The sequence below is a fragment of the Palaemon carinicauda genome, chromosome 45 (genome assembly GCF_036898095.1).
Source record: "Palaemon carinicauda isolate YSFRI2023 chromosome 45, ASM3689809v2, whole genome shotgun sequence".
In the NCBI taxonomy this organism is placed as follows: domain Eukaryota; kingdom Metazoa; phylum Arthropoda; class Malacostraca; order Decapoda; family Palaemonidae; genus Palaemon; species Palaemon carinicauda.
This window is the reverse complement of record NC_090769.1, coordinates 3766551-3778036: the sequence shown is the minus strand read 5'-3', so window position 1 is coordinate 3778036 and position 11486 is coordinate 3766551. Positions and strand designations below refer to the sequence as shown.

At 33.1% G+C, this 11486-nt stretch overlaps 1 non-coding gene across 1 annotated transcript; it reads right to left on the bottom strand.

The window, feature by feature from the left end:
• Positions 1-5889: 5889 nt before the first annotated feature.
• Positions 5890-5963, bottom strand: TRNAN-GUU (transfer RNA asparagine (anticodon GUU)). The gene has a single exon. It is a non-coding gene; the product is annotated as a tRNA-Asn (tRNA).
• Between the last annotated feature and the right edge of the window lie 5523 nt (positions 5964-11486).

Below are 11486 nucleotides of genomic sequence, written 5' to 3'. Positions count from 1 at the left end.
AAGCCCTTAGGAATGGGTTAAGACTGAAGGGAAGCTGCTAAAGCCCTTAGGAAAGGGTTAAAGACAGAAGGGAAGCTGCTAAAGCCCTTAGGAAAGGGTTAAAGACTGAAGGGAAGCTGCTAAAGCCCTTAGGAAAGGGTTAAAGACTGAAGGGAAGGAACTAAAGCCCTTACGTAAGGGCTAAAGACTGAAGCAAAGCAAATGCTTATCCACCTGACACTAACACAAAAGAGAGAAGGAAAATAAGTAAATAAAAGTCAGCATATTCTTTACGTGTAAAGAAACGTAAATAGGGAAATAATAAGAAAGTAAGGTTATCCATCACCAGCAAAGAAAAAAAGGAAAATAAGTATAAAAGTTAGCGCATTGTTCACATGGAAAGAAACTATAAAGAAAAAAAAAGTACAAAAGTAAACTTATCATTCGCCTGGAAAGAAACGAAAAATGAAAATAAGTAAAAAAAGTACGGCTATCTTTCACTTGGAAAGAAACGTAAATAGGGAAATAAGTAATGAAAATGAGCCGCTCGTTCACTTGGAAAGAAACTTAAAAAATAAAATTATTTATAAAGTAAGCTATTTTCCACCTAAAAGAAAAACGGAAAAAAAGAAAAAAAAGTCATAAAAGAAACGAAAATAGGTAAATACAAAAGCGATCCAATCCTTCACCTAGAAAGAAAATATAAAAAACACCCGCTGATCGTTAGTTATATAAAATATCAGGCTGATGAACTTTGTCAATAATCACTTGAGGTCCGATGTCCATTGTTTTAATCAGGGACTGGTGTCCTCAACATCTCCTTTCGAGACTTAACAAGAGGAAAAGACAAAAACCCTTAAATATCTGGAAGTTGCAAACTTAAGATCATTATCATTTTCTTCATTTTCAACGGCCATTTAAGATTTTAAAGGGTGCTCATGAATGGCAGAGACCAGGGATAGTGACATTGCCCTAGAGACTGACCATATATATTTTCATATCAGGGCCCAAGCTAGGTGCAGGGAGGGCCAGGCAATGGCTGCTAAAGGCATTAGGTAGACTTATAGGCTCCTCCAAACCACCCATCATTAGCTCAAACACGTTGCAGACACTAAAGAAACTAACGAGTTTGAGCATGAAACCCCAGTCTGGCGATCACTAGGCTAGAACGTTACCAGTATGCCACCACAACCATTCATTCTTCCGGATTTTTAATTTCACCAAGATTAATTGAAGATCTAGAAAATATTATCGACAGTCGTGAAAATTACATCGTTAAGATACATGGAATCAATGAAGGTACACAATGGGATTTGGAAGCAAATACCGCGAAATAAAATATTAAAATACCAAACGAAATTGCCAAGTTCCATTAAAGTTGAATATACCTGTAAAGCTCAACAGAAGTTGTAACGCATCTGGGATTAATTAAGAGGAAATTTCTTCAGAGAATTGAAATGAATCCGCTGAACATTCATGCAAAAAAGTGGTGACGTTCAAATGAATTTTCTATAGGACGAGTGTGAAGAGGGGAAGAGTTAAACCACTGAAAGCTGTTAGATAGTTGAAAATTGGAAGGTCCAACACTGTTATGAGGAAGTTTTGGGTAAATATGACGGATTCAAGTGTTTCGTATGATTTAGTGGTTTTAGTGCCACAAGTATAGGATGTGGAGATGTCTATAACAGTTCTTATGGATTTTATAATTTAAAGTTCAGTCTCTTTTCCACTTCACACACACACATACTGGTGTACGCGACCAATCAAATTTACGGATAAATATTTAGAAATGCACACACAGGCACTCCCTTTTACCAGGGTATGACTATTCCTCTCCCCCTACCAGAGGGACGGGGGGAGCTGAGTGTGACTGAAAAGATTATATATATATATATATATATATATATATATATATATATATATATATATATATGTGTGTGTGTGTGTGTGTGTGTGTGTTTCCATATACACAATGAATATACGCACGTATCTGCCTTACGAATGAAAAAGAACGCAAGGGCCATAAAGCTGGGAAACCCACAGTGCCCAAGTAAAGGCGAACCAACATGATGAATGGGAAAAAAAAAAATCTTTCATTAATGATACATTCGGAAATTTGCATGAAATTTGTTCGCGAGGGATAACCCTTTTAAAACGAGCTATTAAAAGGAAAAGGGAGTTTTATCGCATGGATTTCGAACGATTTTTTTTTTTTGAGTGAACCGTAAGCTTTAAAATCACATTAAACGTGATAAGCTTATTTTTTTTTTTTAAAGAAAGAGGATATAAACGTATTTTGTTACGCATACTGGAATGGCGTTAATGGAACGAAATGATATACGCTTCGACATTGTTAGTTGATTATGCATTGGAATATCTATAGAGTAGTGGGATTTTTTATGCATGTTTTAACACAGTTTACAAATGGTATAATGAATGCTTTAACTCGTTTTTATAGTTTTTGTAATGCAATTTATAGTAAGGCAATGCATTTTCATACTTCAACGAAAGGTGAAAAAGTTTATTTTTTACTTATTTTAGCAGAAATAATTATTTTAGATACTACTTAATAAGCGTGAATAATTTGGAGGTTAATCTTTAGCAGACATGGTATAGTAAAATTGTATATTTTCTAATACATTTTGGATATTTTGTCATAAGTGAATTACCACAGAAATGACGCTTATGTAATATACCTTCTAAATTAACTTACACGATATCTCCTATAATTCACTTGTTCCAAATTAAGAACTTATTTATTACAGTAATTTTTTTTTCTTTTTTTGTATGCTTTAAATAAAAAAGTCAGCATTTTTGCTTTGACATGTTTTGTAAATTATTTTATATAAATTTCCTTATGAAGATTATAACTGATTGTAATTTCCACTAATAAAGCTTTTAAAATGAGACATAACTGACATACTTTACCAGAAGAATTCAGTATCTTTTCTTTAACACATTTTGTAAAATTTGATATATACATTTCTTTATGAAGATTATAATGGAGTGTAATTTTCACTAATAAAGCTTTTGAAATGAGACATAAAGCTTTTGAAATGAGACATAACTGGCATAATTTAACAGAAGAATTCAGTATCTTTGCTTTAACACATTTGTAAAATTTGATAATTACATTCCTATATGAAGATTGTAATGGAATTAATTTCCTCTAATAAAGCTATTAAAATACATCATAACTGACATTTAGTTTTACACGTTTCAATAAAATACAGTAAAGTTACAAAATTAATACAAAACCCTGAATCAAAGCATAATATTGTAACAATTGTAATTACGAATTGCGATGCCTTTAGTAAATATCGCTTTACTACGGAAACATTCTGTAATTTTAATGCATGATATAACGCACTTAACGCAGTTTTTAAAACACCCTTTGGCCCAGTTTGTGAATGTTGTGATACAGGCTTTCGTTAAATATGATGAATCGTGATAATTCTCCATCTAATTTAGTTTATGAGTTCTGTTTATAACTTCCGTGGCACGATCGATTTTAGCTTTAAACAGACAATGAATGGTATCGCGACTTGTCTCTGAACAAACAAATCATCATGCTACTCTCTCTCTCTCTCTCTCTCTCTCTCTCTCTCTCTCTCTCTCTCTCTCTCTCTCTCTCTCTCTCTCTCTCTCTCAGAAATAATGAAGTAAATAACGAATTTACTCTCTCTCTCTCTCAGAAATAATGAAGTAAATAACGAATTTACTCTCTCTCTCTCTCTCTCTCTCTCTCTCTCTCTCTCTCTCTCGGGATAGCATGTTTCAGGTAAATGTCTGCCTCCCAGATTTTCTTACATAAGAATTCAATAAATTGGAGAGATTCTGGTCTCAATCAAAATGGGAAAGAAATTGTTTTTTTCAATTAGGGTCTTTTGACATCACAGTTCCACCCTAGAGGATTAGAACGGCATCGCTTGATTTGTTAACAAAATTTTATTATCGGGTGACATTTTGAAATTGGTCTGTTATGTCTATTACATCAAATTTCATAGGATCATGAAATATCTGTACTTGAAGTGCGTGGCGATTATCTTTAGATGATATAATATAAGTTATTATTATTATTATTATTATTATTATTATTATTATCATTATTATTATCACTTGCTAAACTACAACCCTAGTTGGAAAAGCAGGATGCTTTAAGGCCAGGGGCTCCAACAAGGAAAATAGCCCAGTGAGGAAAGGAAAAAAGGAAAATTAAATATTTTAATAAGAGTAATACTAAAATAAATATCTCCTATATAAACTATAAACACTTTAACAAAACAATAGGAATAGTGTGCTCGAGTGTACCCTCAAGCAAGAGAACTCTAATAGAAAACAGTGGAAGACCATAGTACAGAGCTAGCTAGGGCTATTTCATGAAAGTATAAAAACTCGTTAAGACAAATAATTCTTAACAAATTAATTCAGTCTGATTGTATGTTACTGCTTCTTTCAGCATTGGAAAATGTTGAGCAAATCAAATTTCACGTAATGTAGAGAGATAGGTTGATGGCACAAAGTGTCTGCAAGCTAAATTAACCAACGGTGTAGGTATTTTATGGTCTAGGTTTACCGTCTAGGTATACATGAAGGGTTATTCATTACAATAAGGAATAAACTTGAAGTATTATTCATTACAATAATGAATAAATCTGAAGGGTTATTCATTACAATAAAGAATAAACTTGAAGTGTTATTCATTACAATAATGAATAAATCTGAAGGGTTATTCATTACAATAAAGAATAAACTTGAAGTGTTATTCATTACAATAATGAATAAATCTGAAGGGTTATTCATTACAATAATGAATAAGCTTGAAGGGTTATTCATTACAATAAAGAATAAGCTTGAAGGGTTATTCATTACAATAAAGAATAAACTTGAAGTGTTATTCATTACAATAAAGAATAAACTTGAAGTGCTATTCATTACAATAATGAATAAGCTTGAAAAATAATGAATAAATTTGAAGGGTTATTCATTACAATAAAGAATAAACTTGAAGGGTTATTCATTACAATAATGAATAAATTTGAAGGGTTATTCATTACAATAAAGAATAAACTTGAAGGGTTATTCATTACAATAAAGAATAAACTTGAAGTGTTATTCATTACAATAAAGAATAAACTTGAAGTGTTATTCATTACAATAATGAATAAATTGGAAGGGTTATTCATTACAATAATGAATAAGCTTGAAGGGTTATTCATTACAATAATGAATAAGCTTGAAGGGTTATTCATTACAATAATGAATAAACTTGAGGGGTTATTCATTACGATAATGAATAAACTTGAGGGGTTATTCATTACAATAATGAATAAATTTGAAGGGTTATTCATTACAATAATGAATAAACTTGAAGGGTTATTCATTACAATAATTGTACTTAGACCGTGGGTTATTCTTCATCCATCACAACCATTCGTAAACAACGTAATTTTTAATTATCCTATTTGTTAAATAATACATCATTCTACGGAACATTTACTGTCTAAATATTTCAAGACCATGGGTCATTCTTCATTAGTCACAAACATTTTTAAACAATGTAATTTTTAATTACCCCGTTTGATAGATAATGCATCATTCTACGTACCATTTACGGTCTAGGTATACCTAAACCGTTGGTTATTCTTCACCAATCATAAACATTCGTAAACGACGTAATTTTTAATTATCCTATTTGTTAAATAATACATAATTCTACGGAACACTTCCGGTCTAAGTATACCTAGACCGTGGGTTATTCTTCATTAATCACAAACCTTAAACTACGTATTTTTTAATTATCCCATTTATTAAAATACTGTCATCCTACAGAACAACAAGCAAAGGTTTCTTTAAATTATTCACTGGACAACGCTCCCAGTTAAAGAGAACGAAAAACCTTAAAAAGTCCGCCCCCGGGTGGGCTCGAACCACCAACCTTTCGGTTAACAGCCGAACGCGCTAACCGATTGTGCCACGGAGGCTTGAGACCCCTGATCTTACTTAGTGATTATAACCCATTGCGTTACTCGTGAAGTCCCTTTGTGAGCATTTACATGCAAAAGTTTTGATAATTCCATGAATTCAGTTTTATGCAAAGCTTTATTATAATTTGCAATATCACGCAGAGAGAGAGAGAGAGAGAGAGAGAGAGAGATTCATTGATTGATTGATTTGAGGTTTTCTGACATCCTGAGAGAGAGAGAGAGAGAGAGAGAGAGAGAGAGATTCATTGATTGATTGATTTGAGGTTTTCTGACATCCTGAGAGAGAGAGAGAGAGAGAGAGAGAGTTGATTTGAAGTTTTCTGACATCCCGAGAGAGAGAGAGAGAGAGAGAGAGAGATTGATTTGAGGTTTTCTGACATCCTGAGAGAGAGAGAGAGAGAGAGAGAGATTGATTGATTTGAGGTTCCCTGACATCCTGAGAGAGAGAGAGAGAGAGAGAGAGAGAGAGAGAGAGAGAGAGAGAGAGAGAGAGAGAGAGAATTGATTTGAGGTTTTCTGACATCCTGAGAGAGAGAGAGAGAGAGAGAGAGAGAGAGAGAGAGAGAGAGAGAGAGAGAGAGAGAGAGATTGATTTGAGGTTTTCTGACATCCTGAGAGAGAGAGAGAGAGAGAGAGAGAGAATTGATGAGGTTTTCTGACATCCTGAGAGAGAAAGAGAGAGAGAGAGAGAGAGAGAGAGAGAGAGAGAGATCTTAATTTTGTGTTCTAGGAATAGCTCCCTTTGCTTCTCTTTCTCCGTCCTTGTGATGTATAACTGCGGCCACATCGCCTTTAATTCTCTTCCGTTTTGCTCTTAAATCTTTAAGAGCGCTAATCCTGCCTTACTTCCTTCCTTCCTTCTTTCTTTCTTTCTTTCTATCTTTCTTCCTTCATTCCTTTCTTTCGTTCTTCCTTCCTTCCTTTCTTTCCTTCTTTCTTCCTTCATTCCCTCCTTCCTTTCTTTCGTTCTTCCTTCTTTCTTTTCTTTCTTTCTTCATTTCTTCCTTTCTTTCTTTCTTCCCTTCTTTCTTTCTTCCCTTCTTTCCTTCCTTTCTTCATTCCTTTTTTTCTTTCTTTTTTCCTTCATTCATTCCTTCCTTTCTTTTTCTCGTTCTTTCTGTCTTTCTTTTTCTTTCTTCCCGCCTTCCTTCCTTCCTTTTTTGCTTCTTCCCTATCACATATACTTCCTCCTTATGAAATTTTGATCTTTTTTATTTTCTTCGATTTCTCCATTTCTAACATTCGTGGTTTACCATCTGGTATATTTTCCATGGCCGTACTTTTCATTTTGTAATTAATGAATATATATATATATATATATATATGTATACGTGTATATATATATATATATATGTGTGTATACGTGTATATATATATATATATATATACGTGTATATATATATATATATATATATAAATATGTACAAAAAAAGTCGTAAGTATAAGAATTTTAATCTATGGGACGCTATGTACTGAAAATTCTCTCCTCTCCTCTCTCTCTCTCTCTCTCTCTCTCTCTCTCTCTCTAATAGCGCTCACATTTATTCTAATTACTAGTGTACGTGACCCGTCAAAAACGATGGCTAAATATATATAGATATATATGTACATAGATTCAACCGTTCCCAACCCCTCCCCCTTTCCTAACTACAATATGGCAGTTTGGACATTCTGTGAGAGATTGTGGTTTAAGAGTGTACCTCTAGGGGTACCTTTCTCACTGGGGTATAACTACTCCCTCTCCCCCACGCTATTTATTACTTTGGGGAGATTAGACTATTTGCCTTTTAATTTATTTATTTAATCCTAGATTCATTATCTTGTTTTTGCTCATCAATTACTTTATCGTCTTTCTCACACTTCATACCTCATTCCAAATCATCATCATCATCCTCTCAGTTCTTTGAAACTATTCTTTTTTCTTTACTCCTTTTCATTTCAGCCAGCTCAACTTCTATATTTATCCTCCGTCCGAGCTGTATTCCAAACTCTTTTCCCATGTCTGATATATCTCAAGCTGAAAAGGGCCAGCAGGTGACCAGTTGAAAAATGGAGTAGGTCTACATTAGAATGAAACCAGGTGATCTGTCCTACTTGGTTAGGATACAATAAAGCCAGTTGCCAGATAAAAGTGGAGTAGGCCTACATTAGAATGAAAACCAGGTGATCTGTCCTATTTGGTTAGGATACAATAAAGCCGGCTAGCTGACTAGTTGAAAAATGGAGTAGGTCTACATTAGAATGAAAACCAGGTGATCTGTCCTATTTGAGAACTGGTCTAGTGGCTCTGACTAACATAAAACTTGGTTTTGTGTTATAGGCGAAAAAAGGGGGTTTTCCGGCTAACTATGACGCTCATTTGACGCAGTTACTGTTTTTAAAATGATTCGTTGTTAATTTATTCTCATCATTGATTTATTTCCTTATTTCCTTTCCTCACTGGGCTATTTTTCCCCGTTGGAGCCCTTGGGCTTATAGCATCTTGCTTTTCCAACTAGGGTTGTAGCTTGGCTAGTAATAATAATAATAATACCTTGTAGATTGGTCTTCAGTTTCAAACCAACAGTGAAATGATTCTCGTGTTTTAGTCTAATATGGTAATTTGGGGTTTCACACCGAAATGGAAATTGGTCTTGTTTAAGAAAAACAGCAAAATAGGTCTCTGGCTTAAAAGTTAAAATGGATATTAACTTTCTTTCCCTCTAAAATTGAAATTTATCTTGTTTCTGACTACCATGAAAATGGCTCCCATACTATTGTTTCAGACCAACAGTAAAATATGTCTCTGGTTTAAAGTTAAAATGAATATTAACTTCGTTTCCCTCTAAAATTGAAATTTGTCTTATGTTTCTTACTACCATGAAAATATCTCTGGCTTATAGTTAAAATGGAAATTAACTTTGTTTCCCTCTAAAATTGAAATTTGTCTTGTTTCTGACTACCATGAAAATATCTCTGGCTTAAAGTTAAAATGGATATTAACTTACTTTCCCTCTAAAATTGAAATTTGTCTTGTTTCTGACTACCATGAAAATATCTCGGGCTTAAAGTTAAAATTGCTATTAACTTTCTTTCCCTCTAAAATTGAAATTTGTCTTGTTTTTGACTACCATGAAAATATATCTGGCTTAAAGTTAAAATGGAAATTAACTTTCTTTCCCACTAAAATTGAAATTTGTCTTATGTTTCTGACTGCCATGAAAATATCTCTGGCTTCAAAGTTAAAATGGAAATTAACTTTCTTTCCCACTAAAATTGAAATTTGTCTTGTTTCTGACTACCATGAAAATATCTCTGGCTTCAAAGTTGAAATGGAAATTAACTTTGTTTCCCTCTAAAATTGAAATTTGTCTTATGTTTCTGACTACCATGAAAATATCTCTGGCTTAAAGTTGAAATGGAAATTAACTTTGTTTCCCTCTAAAATTGAAATTTGTCTTATGTTTCTGACTACCATGAAAATATCTCTGGCTTAAAGTTAAAATGGAAATTAACTGTTTCCCTCTAAAATTGAAATTTGTCTTGTTTCTGACTACCATGAAAATATCTCTGGCTTCAAAGTTGAAATGGAAATTAACTTTGTTTCCCTCTAAAATTGAAATTTGTCTTATGTTTCTGACTACCATGAAAATATCTCTGGCTTAAAGTTAAAATGGAAATTAACTTTCTTTCCCACTAAAATTGAAATTTGTCTTATGTTTCTGACTGCCATGAAAATATCTCTGGCTTCAAAGTTAAAATGGAAATTAACTTTCTTTCCCACTAAAATTGAAATTTGTCTTGTTTCTGACTACCATGAAAATATCTCTGGCTTCAAAGTTGAAATGGAAATTAACTTTGTTTCCCTCTAAAATTGAAATTTGTCTTATGTTTCTGACTACCATGAAAATATCTCTGGCTTAAAGTTAAAATGGAAATTAACTTTGTTTCCCTCTAAAATTGAAATTTGTCTTGTTTCTGACTACCATGAAAATATCTCTGGCTTAAAGTTTAAATGGATATTAACTTTCTTTCCCTCTAAAATTGAAATTTGTCTTGTTTCTGACTACCATGAAAATATCTCTGGCTTAAAGTTAAAATGGATATTAACTTTCTTTCCCACTAAAATTGAAATTCATCTTATATTTCTGACTACCATGAAAATAGCTTCCGTACTTTAGGATAACAAATTGTCTTCGTATGTTTCTGACTACCATGAAAATATCTCCCATACTTTAGGATAACAAATTGTCTTCGTATGTTTCTGACTACCATGAAAATATCTCCCATACTTTAGGATAACAAATTGTCTTCGTATGTTTCTGACTACCATGAAAATAGCTCCCGTACTTTAGGATAACAAATTGTCACCGTATGTTTCTGACTACCATGAAAATAGCTCCCATACTTCAGGATAACAAATTGTCTTCGTATGTTTCTGACTACCATGAAAATAGCTCCCGTACTCTAGGATAACAAATTGTCTTCGTATGTTTCTGACTACCATGAAAATAGCTCCCGTACTCTAGGATAACAAATTGTCTTCGTATGTTTCTGACTACCATGAAAATAGCTCCCATACTCTAGGATAACAAATTGTCTTCGTATGTTTCTGACTACCATGAAAATAGCTCCCATACTCTAGGATAACAAATTGTCTTCGTATGTTTCTGACTACCATGAAAATAGCTCCCATACTTTAGGATAACAAATTGTCTTCGTATGTTTCCGACTACCATGAAAATAGCTCCTATACTCTAGGATAACAAATTGTCTTCGTATGTTTTCTGACTACCATGAAAATAGCTCCCATACTATAGGATAACAAACTGTCTTCGTATGCTTCTGACTACCATGAATATAACTCCCATACTATAGGATAACAAATTGTCTTCGCATCTACCGCTAAAATGGAAATATGTCTTGCCTTTCAGATAACATACAAATTGGTCTCATCCTCCAATTTAACATGGGAATTGGTCTCCCATTTCACACTAACGTGGAATTTAAGTCTTTTGCTCCCGGGTAATATGGAAATTGGTCTTGTGTTTCAGCCTAACGTGGAAATTGGCAGCGGCTCTTCACGTGCGCCTGCTAATTTGCATAGTCATCATGTATGCAGCCGTTTTGCTTAGCTTTAAAAGCCGCCTTTACATTTACCGGTTTTTGAGAGAATTCCACAAATAATTTTCTGAGCCGCTGTTTCAAAACCGCACTTTTTTTTTTTTTTTTTTAATTCTTCTGACCATTTTGATTGTAACGAGCAGTTAATTTATTGTGAGAGTTAGATTATCAATTGAAATGAAACTGCCAGAGAAGTAATGAACAAAAAATAAAATATTTCAAGAAAAGTAAAAAAAATTAAAATAAATATTTTATATAAGACTATAAAACATTGTAACGAGCAGTTTCTTTATGTTGTGTATTAGATTAACAAAGGAGATAAATAAACTGCAAGGGAAGTAATGAATAAATAAAATAAAATATTTTAAGAACAGTAAAAAATCTAAAATAGATCTTTTATATAAAACCATAAAACAT